The 11,929-nt window shown below is 40.9% G+C and overlaps 1 pseudogene; it reads right to left on the bottom strand.

Moving 5' to 3' along the window:
* Positions 1-5,003: 5,003 nt before the first annotated feature.
* Positions 5,004-11,332, bottom strand: LOC130220790 (B-cell receptor CD22-like; annotated as a pseudogene).
* Between the last annotated feature and the right edge of the window lie 597 nt (positions 11,333-11,929).

The following is an 11,929-nucleotide window of genomic DNA, read 5'->3' as shown; positions in this document are numbered from 1 at the left end:
TGGATCTGAAGTGGAGTCATGGACTGGAACTGGATCTGGAATGGAGTCATAGACTGGCACTGATTCTGGTACTGGCTCTGAAGTGGAGTCATGGACTGACACTTATTCTGAATCTGGAGTGGAGTAAGGGACTGGCTCTAGAACTGGCTCTGGAGTGGAGTCATGGACTGGCTCAGGAACTGCATCTGAAGTGGACTCAGGGAATGGCTCTGTAACTGGCTCTGGAGTGGAGTTACTGACTTGCACTGGCTCTGAAGTGGAGTCATGGACTGGACTGGCTCTGTATTTGAAGTGGAGTCATGGACTGGCTCAGGAACTGCATCTGAAGTGGACTCAGGGACTGGCTCTGTAACTGGCACTGGAGTGGAGTTACTGACTTGCACTGGCTCTGAAGTGGAGTCATGGACTGGACTGGCTCTGTATCTGAAGTGGTGTCATGGACTGGACTGGCTCTGTATCTGAAGTGGAGTCATGGACTGGCTCGAGAACTGGCTCTGGAGTGGAGTCATGGACAGAAAATGACTCTAACTGGAACTGGATTTGTCTTGAATCTGAAGTGAATTCATGGACTGGCTCTGCAACTGGAGTGGAGTCATGAACTGGCTCTGGATCTGATGTAGAGTCATGGACTGGCTCTGCAACTGGAGTGGAGTCATGAACTGTGAACTGGCTCTAGATCTGATGTAAAGTCATGGACTGGCACTGGAACTGATCTAGAGTGGAGTCATGGACTGTGAACTGGATCTAGATCTGATGAAGAGTCATGGACTGGCACTGGGATGGTTCTGGAGTGGAGTCATGAACTGTGAACTAGCTCTAGATCTGATGTAGAGTCATGGACTGGCACTGGAACTGATCTGGAGTGGAGTCATGGATGGCATCAGACTCAGAAGTCAGACTAGAGCTAGTCAACAGTGCTGTCAATCATTTCCTGTTTGAGGTAAACTTTGCTTCTGATCATGACATCTTCTCAAGCTCCAGCTGACCTGTTTTGACCATTTGCCATTTACAAGGTCCAATTGGGCCCCATAAGTTACAGTGAAAATTCAAATAGCCTTGCAGCTCTGGCTTTCTCATTTTAGACCAAACAGTATAAAATCCCACTGTGATACAAAAACTACAAGTTATGTAAAAGGAAATGGGACTCATCTGATCAGGTGACCTTTTTCTGGTCCAGAGTAGTTGTAGTAATAATAGTAGTAGTATATTCATATAGCACATTTTTTACACAACACAATCAACACTATTTAAAATGTCAAAGCACACAACACATAAACAACTAAAACATAAAACAACCCCCTGCTTATGAGTTACAATTGTACCACAAAAACTTCAGTTTGACTAGTAAGATCTAAACCAATTGAGAACAGAGCCTTGAACCCCATGACCTTCTCAAGGCAGGAAATAAGGATCCCATGATCTACCATTTCAAAAGCTGTACTAAGGTCTACAAGCATAAGGACTGCAGAGTCCTGGGTTCCCTAAATAACGAAGTGTTCCTCATTACTTGAAGACTACTATGAAAGACTTTAAAACCCAATTGTAAAACCTCATAAATAGCATTGAGCTCCAGAAAGCTCTGTTCGCTGATCCTTCTTTAGGGACTTAGATAGAACAGTATACTTTAAGATAAGTCTAAAAGTGGACGACATTGATTTTGAGAGGGTGGACCAACCACTGGCATTATTTAGATAGCTATTGTGTAACAGACTGAAGAGGATTTCGATGTAGGCACTGGTCACAAACAAACGAAACCATTACTAGAGAGAACAACAACAACAGAAATAATTCACTGAACAGCTAGTTTTATAGAACCCATAGATATCTGCTTTCAGTAAAATGTTATAAAATAATGCTCTTACCCATTTCACCAACACGTCTGACCGGTGATAGCAGTAAAATGATCTGGATGAAACCAGTACTGGCATTGACACATTCTCAATGACACGTGATTAACACCCTATATTTTAATGAGGTTTTCACAACTTGTGCCTTACAGATAAAGCAGAAGTGCTGTTAAGATGTACCAAGTGCATCATATAGAACCTGCTCCTGAGACACAAAGAAAAAAAAATCTATAAATGGGTCTGGTTTGAGAGCTGCTGGATCATCTGTGCATAAACCTCTAATGCACTGAATGATTTATAGCTGTTTATACTCTCAGTAGTGAAACTATTAAAGGGCCACAGATACAATTTCCTTTTAAAGGAGATATGTGTGAATCTTCGATGGGGTTGTGATCTCTGTGGTTGAACGCGTGATCATGTGACCTTCATGAGTGACAGACACTGAGTGATATCACACCTAGCAGGAAGAGTAAAGCCAGAGATATTCTTATCATGGGGGAGATGAAAATATCTACCATTGGAAAACCAATAACACTAACTTGGTCAAGTGAAGTGCATCTTAGCCAATAGCATAGCTCTTTTCCTGTTTACTGCCATGGAGTCTATGTTAGCATTAGCCTTTTAAGATTTCAGGCTTGGCTTTAATTGGCTTTTGTCAAGCTGGAGGCCTCTTCACAACCCAAAATGGTGTCTCTAGTTACAGAAGTCCCACCTTTAAATAAAAGAGCCAATCAGCAGTCGGTGGAGTCAGCATGGCACTGCAGCTCTCGATGCAGATCTGAAACTTGCATTCAGGACTGAACTTGAGCATTAAAAACATGAAGCTAATGCTATTTTTTTGTTGTTTTACCATAAGAAATTTCATTCAGGTGGCGCAGTAGGTAGTGCTGTCACCTCACAGCAAGAAGGTCGCTGGTTCGAGCCCCAGCTGGGTCAGTTGCCATTTCTGTGTAGAGTTTGCATGTTCTCCCTGTGTTCGCGTGGGTTTCTCTGGGTGCTCCAGTTTCCCCGCCCAGGGTCCAGTGACATGTGGTATAGGTGAATTGGGTAGGCTAAATTGTCCAAAGTGTATGAGTGTGAATAAGTGTGTATGGATGTGTCCCAGAGATGGGTTGCAGCTGGAGAGCTGCATAAAACATGTGCTGAATAAGTTGCCGGTTCATTCCGCTGTGGCGACCCCAGATTAATAAAGGGACTAAGCCGAAAAGAAAACGAATGAATGAACTTCATTCATTGGAGAGTATGGGAATGTCCGAGCAGGTTGGTACGTCCTGTCTTTACAATCAAACCAAAAAGTGGCACAAAATGCAGGGGAATAAAACCCCTGGCTGATAAAATATACTGGATTCTTTAGTTGGATAATCTTGCTAGATACTTAAAAAAAGTTACATTTTACAATTATTAAAGCATGAATATTTTTACTTTGCATACAATTATTACGCTTAAAACAATACAACACTACAGTTAATTGCAAAATGATTTTTATTAGGCAATTAGCAAGACATTTACAGAGCATTTTGTCTAGACTGATATGTGCCAGCCATATTTTCAGTTTGCACTGCATAAAGCAGAGATTTCCTCTGTGATTGTGGATTGTTAAATACTTGCTGAAAAGGTGCATTTCAGTTCATTATATAACATCTTTTATTGTTTAACAACTCAACTGAAATATTTGATCAAACACAAAAAGTGGTCAAATACTTATATGCTAAATGTATATGCTAATAGCAACTCTTTATTCCACTTCCCTTGATCGTTTTAAAAGAGATTATAATTTTGTTTATCAAAGTCGCTAGCATTTTCTCCTGCTGCAGCTTCGCTCAGAGTGGGAATGGAAAACATGGAATGGAGCTGCAGAGGGTGATAACGGGATGCATTGAGTGTGGAGGAGAGTTCCTCTGCTGCTCCATTCTTCTAAAACTCCAGTCCGGGTTAAAATCTGTGTATCCGTAACATATGGACGCTGATAACGCAGGTGAGGATCCACATGCAGTTCTTTAATAATGAGAGTAGTCAGACAGGCAATGGTCAAAACAGGAGCAAAACAGAAGCATAAAGGTAATCCAAAATATCAGTGCCCTACTGAAGTGCCCTACTGAAAAAAACAGCTTAAACCAGCCTAGGCTGGTTGGCTGGTTTTAGCTGGTCGACCAGTCTGGTTTTAGAGGGGTTCTGGTCACTTCCAGCCATTTTTTAGCTGGTCTTAGCTGGTCAGGCTGGAAAATGACCAGCTAAAACCAGCTTGACCAGCCTAGACAGGCTGGGAGCCCAGCCAAAACCAGCTATGTCCAGCTTAAACCGGGCTAGTCAAGGTGGTTTAGCTGGATTTAACTGGTCATTTTACAGCCTGACCAGCTAAGACCAAAACCAGACTGGTCAACCAGCTAAAACCAGCCAACCAGCCTAGGCTGGTTTAAGCTGGATTTTTCAGAAAGAATACAGGCAAAACGTCAGGCTAGGCGCAAGGATCAAAAAATGGCAAGACAAACAAGGAAGAATGGTTGTCATGTTACACGGGGTAAAACAAGACGTGTTTTTACAGTCCAGTTAATGATTCACTTATGAGCTTCAGCTGTGTGTCTCTGTGTATGTCATCATCATCAGTGATCTGGAACAGGTGTGTATGAATAGGTAAAATGGGATTTGTAGTTGTTTTGGTGGCAGATTCGTAGTTCTCCAGCGATCAATATGGACTAGATTGCTGGTGATTGTGATAGTATAAGTTAAGGCTCAGGTTTACTTTAAATAAACTTTTATTTCATTCTTCATTTGAGGACAAAAAAAGTTTTCACGACTGAGTAGGCAGGGCTGTAAATAGGTCATGCTGTTTCTATAAGTGCTATAAACAACAATAGCGGCTGGAAGAGAACAGTTTCATAAACATCTGGCAAACAACCCTCTCCCCGAGATACACAATATATTCCATTTACTGCGCAGAGAAACTATTATGCAATGCAGTTGTGCTTCTCAACCAGTGTGAAACCTTCTGATTCTTAAAAATCTCTCTGTGAGCAATCGTCCAGGTGTGGATAGATCTGTATCAGCTCTGCTGCTCCACCCAGCTGTGTCGTAAGTGGGGGAAAGGAGTGACAGAGTGCTTAGGGCCCTAGCATTTTTACTCTACAACCCCCCCCCCCCCATTTTTACACATTCATCTATAAATGAAACACTGAAATGTGTGAAGCAGTGAAATGTTTGCTGTGCTTCTGAAACACTACTGCTTCCTCTTGTGTTTCTAAAGAAAAAATACAGTAAATAATTTATTAATTACAGTTTTTAACTAAAATATCAAGAACATTTAGGCTAATATGTTTTCTCTATCTAGTCTGTTTTTTTTACTCACCGGAAGGTTTTCATACACAGAGGAGTCCAGTGCAGGTTTACAATTGTTGATTTGAAAAGCCTTGATAAAGAGACAAACAGAAAGAGTTTCTATATAATCAGACAACAGACATTTGATATTTACAACTAATTTTATTTGATTTAGCATTATGGAGTATTTCCTTTTTTTCTATAAGGTAAAGAGAGATCAGTGTTTTAGAAAAGCATCAGCTAAATCACTTACCGTAGCATTCCCATACACAGGCTGATCAACATCACAAGCTTTACGTTTATCATCCTGACGTCTGGAACGATTCTACTTGGTCACGAAAGAGAACAGAATAGAGAGAAAATAATATTTTTACACAACTCATAAAGTCACAACTCCATTCTGATGTGTACAATCCAGGCTCATTCTGAAAATGTACCTCTATATACATTTCTGCAGACCGCAAAATTCGTTCTAGGAGCTAAATTTTTTTTTCTTTGCAGTTTTTGTATTTGTAAATCCACCAGAGGCCGCTATGTATGCTTTTTGAGATCTCAAATTTCTCCCACAGGTGCCATTTGCACCTGCTGTTCTCACGCAAATCCTCCAGAGGCCATTGTTGACAGACTGACCCACCCTCCTCCTTCGCTAAACCCGACCAATAGTATTTTGAAAAGCACAGACTGACACGCCCACCCACCTGCCTTAACCCAAGTGACAATTTTAAAAAGCAATCGAGAAAAACAAAAGCCCTCGCCTGATTTTTACCACATTTTCAAATTGTACCACATCCTCACCTTGTTATTTACTTGTGTATTAAATTTTTTTGGATTCTGTTTTTGTCTTACCGGCTGGAATCGTTCCTCACTGGACTCGAACACTACGGTGAAAATTTAAGAAAGCACTTACAAAATACACCAGCAAATAAAGAAACGATCTTCATCAATTTGACAGCACACGTGTTGAAAATTGGTCACAACACAAACAACTGAAGAAACTGAAGACATTGTCCGTCATGTTTTAGGGTCCCCTTGAAACATTTTCGTTGTTTTACGTGGATATTTACAAGTGTTGTGACCAATTTGCAGCACGTTTCTTCAGTTGTTTGTGCTGTGACCGATTTGCAACACGTGTGCTGTCAAACGGATAAAGATCGTTTCTTTATTTGCTGGTGTTTTTTGTAATTGCATGTGCTTTCTTAAGTTGCAGCGCATTAAGCTCTCTCGGCCACTATAGACTACCATTCTCGTGGTCAACTCCTCTCTGCATCTCAAGTCCGCTGACGTACATAGTGAACATACTGGACAAACTTGGAACAGCAGGATAGCCGTCCATGTGGAGGTAAGCAGTCAGCTGGTAACCAAGAAAAGGTGTCATACCACCCTGTATCGTTCGTTTTAAAAATGAAATACAGCCATACGTACTTCTGGCTGCATAACTCGTGATCTCCAGAAACGTATATAGGACTACTGTATGCTTTCAGAATAAGCCTATGTTGGATGAGTAAATTACTGATTGTTTTCTGACCTGTTGTTTGGCTTTTCTCTCCTTCATCCTCCTGATTCCCCTTTAAAGTCATTAATTTCACACATTACCAAACAATCAGAAGCTCAATGTTTAATACATTTATCATTTACCCAGTGGAATTTATAAGACTGACCACTGCCATTTTAATGTGATGAGATCTGGTTTATAAACAGTGTTTACTGCAGTAATCCTGTGAATTTCAGACTTTCTCATTACATCGAGCCACACACATCTTACCAAATGATCCCCATTGTGATGAAAACTGCAGCTCCACAAACCACTCCAATGGAGATGTAGAATAGCACTGGAGGACCTACAACAGAGACAAAAGAGTAACACATCAGAAATGACCCAAGTTCATCATCTTTAAAATAGTAAATGAGCTGCTTTACCTTTAACAGTGACAGTGACGGCGTCTGATCTCTGAGCTCCATGTGGATTGTGAGCCTCACAGTAGAAGCGTCCACTCTGTACTGCACTGAAACTCTGTCCAGATCCAACAGCTGAGCTTTGATTCTCCTTAAACCAGCTGAAGTTCAGAGCAGGAGGGTTTGAGTCACTGATGCAGCTCAGACTCACAGAATCTCCCTCCATTATTTCAGCAGATCCATTGATGGACACGGAGACATTCCTGGGTGGGTCTGAAAATGACAAAATCAAGTATGTTTCTGAAGATACATTTTAAAAATGCTTATAAAGACCTAACAAATCTGTACTCACAGGTGACATTGAGATAGACCTCAGGTGATGTGAGTGTGTGTCCATGTACAGCACATCTATATCTGCCTGCATCTTCTCTTCTCACTGGATCGAGGATGAGTTTTTCAATAGTTCCTTCAGTCAGTGTGTGTGAGTTTCTGTACCAGATGAATGTTGGTGTGTCAGTCAGATTACAGCTGCTTTTACATGTCAGATTGACTGAATCTCCCTCTGTCACTCTCTCAGGAGACTCCAGCTGAAGATCTGAACACAACACACACATTATATCTAGTGCTGCTCTCATACACTGATTATTATTCTACATAATGCACAGAAGAAGAGAGAAACCTCAGGAAAGTCACCTGTGACAGAGAGACGCACTCCAGTTTTACCAATCCATTTGCCATTTTTATCAGTAGTGATTCTGAAATAATACTCGCGTTCATCTTTCTTTGTCACCTTAATCAGTCTGATGGTGCAGTTCTGCTGTTTATCTCCCAGATACTGAAGCCTCTGACTGTATTCAGGGTCCTCAGACAGATCTGGAAACTCCTCATCATCCTTTTTATCTTTTGTTTTGGTCCAGTACACTTTCACGGTCTGATGTCCAGGAGGGTATTTATAAGTACAGCTCATTATCACTGATGAGTTCTTCAGTGCACAGATGTGTGAAGGACTGTATTTAACATCCCATTCAGTGGTAGAACCCCCTGAAACACAGAAGTCCAAAAGTTATTTATGATTGAGAAAAGCATAATAGTTTTGTGATCTCCAGCAGGATTGCCATCAGGGAGCACTACTTATATCTCCCTCGCAGACTACACATACCATCATGCCTTGCAACCACACACCAGTTTCATTTTACCTTTTTACTACACATAGTTGTAGAATATAATCACTTATAACATGGACTTAGTACCGCGGCTTGTAATTTTGGGAACTATGAAAGAGTATCTGAAGTTGGGCCCATGCTAATATTGTTTATACTAATAAAGTAGGTCTCAAATCAGCTAATTTCATGTTTATACATATAGCGTTTTCACAATGTAGATTGTGTCAAACACCTTAACATAGAAGTTCTAGTAAACTAAAACTGTGTCAGTCTAGTTTTCAGAGTAGAAGTTCAGTTTAGTTCAGTGTGGTTCAATTTTCACTGCTGAAAGTTCAAACACTGAAGAGCAAATCCATCGATGCGCAGCTACACAAGTCCCAAACCAAGCAAGCCAGTGGTGACAGCGGCGAGGAACAAAACTTCACCCGTTGACAAAAGTGAAAGGAAAAGAACCTCAAGAGAAACCAGGCTCATTTGGGCATGACCATTTCTCCTCTGGACAAACTTCTTGTGCAGAGCAGCAGTCCAGGTGCCGAAGGCTGGAGATCTAGGTCTCTTAGAATCATCCTAAATTACCCGGGCTTAGCGGTGCCCCTGCATGGACTACAAATACATCACTGTCTCATTTATGCATGGCTGAGTCGGGTTAACCTGGGAGTACACTGTGTGATTTTTGGTCCAATTTAAGCTTAATACTAACTTGTATGACTCTTCTTTAAATCTGGCTGAATTTCAGCGTTGTCGTGCATCATTTGTGTTCGTGCAGTGTACAGGAGGGACGGAGAGGCAAATAAACTACTAATCGGCTATCGGATAGTTGGATGGTTTTCTGACATTTCAGAAGTCTTTCTGTGCCCTCATCAGGGAATCACACAGTTTAATCAGAGCTAAATTTTAAGTTTTCTTTTCACCAAGCCTTGCACTCTATCCTATTGGTGGCATAAATACACCGCATACTGGTTGGCCAACCACCATGAAAATAAAAAGAAGCAGCGGGTGTTATGTGTTGATTTCATACACATAGTGTGTGACAAATCACATTTGTGAGAAATTACAAAGAAGTTGCACAGTGTATGCCCGGCCTTAGCTGTTGATGAGAGGGGACCGAGCTTTTACTGTGGCAGCACCTAAATTGTGGAATGGGCTGCCTCTGCACATTAGACAAGCCTCTTCTATTACTCTTTATAAATCTATTCGTAAAGCCCACTTCTTTAATTTGGCCTTTGGCACAATGTGAGATGTTGACATTTTATGTTGATTTATTTGTATTTATTTAAAGTATATGTCATGCTTTGTTTTACCCTATATTGTTAGCACTTTGGTCAACTTTGTTGTTTTAAGGTGCATAATAAATAAAAAAGAAATTGAAATAAATGCATTTCAAAGTGTTTTCCCTTGGTTTAGCCTTGCTCTTGTTTCTGACCTTCGGACTGTTTCTTTTGATTTTTGATTGTTTGCCATAGTGTTGACCATTTGCCTGTTTAACCGATTGCGCTCTTGGAATATCTCTGTTGTTGTCTGTGCTAAAATTCGACCCCTGCCTGTCTGACCATTCTTGATAAAGCTGGAATTGGATCTTCACTCCTGTCGTCACGTCTCCTCCTTGCAACAAAACAGTACAGTCACTGAAACAGTAATGGCTTACCGTGAATCATGAGCAGGAAGATCAGAGGAAGGGGAGGAGTCATTCTGATTGACATCACCATAGCGACACCTACAACACAAGCATAGTGGCTTATTGCAGTGTTCATGAGTTAGAAATATATATATATATATTTAAATCTTGTTTCATGATTCATAAGCCAGAAATAAAGTAGTTCTCTAGGTTTGTACATTATGGAATTATGCTCAGGGACGGTTTGCATTCACACTAAATATGTACAGCTCCCGAGCCCAACTGCACCATGCTGTGGCCCACCTCTTCCAACAAGGCCAGAGGCAGGCAGTAGCACTCAGACGAGTCAAACGCTCCAGCATTTTGGGGACAAATGCACTTGGGCACAGTTCAGATTTCCCAGTGCAGGGGTGTCCAACCCTGGTCCTGGAGATCTCCCTTCCTGTAGAGTTCAGCTGCCACCTTGATCAAACATATTTGTGTTCAATTACCAAGTGCTAATTCAGATCCAACTTACTGTAGTTGGTTTAGTTGTGTTCGATTTGGGTTGGACCTGAACTCTGCAGGAAGGCAGATCTCCAAGAACAAGGTTGAACACCCCTGGCCTCGTGTGAGTACACCCACCCAGAAGTGTTTATCCGGTATTTAGCCTTACCACAGGGTCTACTCTTCAGCACAAGGTTTAAAAAAAACCTAGACATGAAAACTCTTTTAAATCCCAACATAAGAGAACAAGTCTCAATTTTCACAAATCTGAACAACAACATATCTCTCTCGTTATTAATATTGTAGCAGTCTGAGGAGGGTCAGGAAGCATTTGACTGTTTAAACTCCTCTTTTAATGAACTTTTGCACAGTGTAGATGAGAGTACTTTCATGCCTGAAAACAAGCCAACTCTCAGATCAGAAAAACATACATTACTGAGGGAAAAACATCCCGACAAGTGCACAGACTCACTTTACCCCAAAACCTGTACCTCGAGGGTTTACTTTACTTTAAACTCTTCTACGCTACACTACTCCCCTCCCCCAGAAAAAAGTGAACATAGTCTTTGGTTTGGACTTGACTTCTTCTTTATTCTGGTGCCACATCGTAGAACAAAACCAAGCAAAGACGATGCAGAAGTTCACTTCTGACACCAGCGTAACAGGTAAGGAAGCTTATAATTCATCATCCTTAACCTTTAATGAACTTTTGCACGGCATAGACGAGGATACCTTCACTTGACGAAAAACAAACCAACTCTCTCTCATCAGAAAAAAAAAGTACATTCCCATTAAAGAAAACCCAGTGAGTACACAGAGTCACTTTACCCCAAAATCTTGAATATTAAAGTCTGCCTTTGTTATTTAGAAAGCTACTGTGCAATAAATTAAAGAGCATTATCAATTACACTTTAGTCACAAACATACAAAACCATTACCAGACACATCAAAAATGTATCCACTAAAAAACTAGCCCCATAAACCATAAAATAGGCAAATACGGTGCTCTTACCCATTTCCCCAACACCCGTGACCAGTTATAGCAGTAAAATAAACTAGATGAAACCAGTACTTGCCTTCACACATTCTCAATGACACGTGATTAACACCCTATATTTTAATATGTGGTTTTTACATCTTAAATAGTGCAGCTAATGCAGAAGTGCTCAGAAAGTTTATTAAGTGCGTCATCATAGAAATTACATTATGCTAAAGGTTATGAATGAGAGAAGCTTTGTATGAGTCTTTAGGGATACTTATTTTGTAATGCTTACAGACTATATCTATATATACACTCACCAGTCACATTATTAGCTACACCTCACTAGTACCGTGTCGGACCCCCTTTTGCCTTCAGAACTGCCTCAATCCTCCGTGGCATAGATTCAACAAGGTACTGGAAATATTCCTCAGGGATTTTGCTCCATATTGACATGATGGCATCACACAGTTGCTGCAGATTTGTCGGCTGCACATCTCCCATTCCACCACATCTCAATCAGTGATAATGATCCAAAGGGATGGACATAGTAAGCAACAATACTTAGGTAGGCTGTGGCGTTGACACAATGCTCAATTGGTACTAACAGGCCCAAAAGTGTGCCAAGAAAATG

The sequence above is a fragment of the Danio aesculapii genome, chromosome 1 (assembly GCF_903798145.1).
Source record: "Danio aesculapii chromosome 1, fDanAes4.1, whole genome shotgun sequence".
NCBI classification, from domain to species: Eukaryota; Metazoa; Chordata; class Actinopteri; order Cypriniformes; family Danionidae; genus Danio; species Danio aesculapii.
Note: the sequence above shows the minus strand (reverse complement) of the source record. Positions and strands in the feature narration are given on the sequence as shown.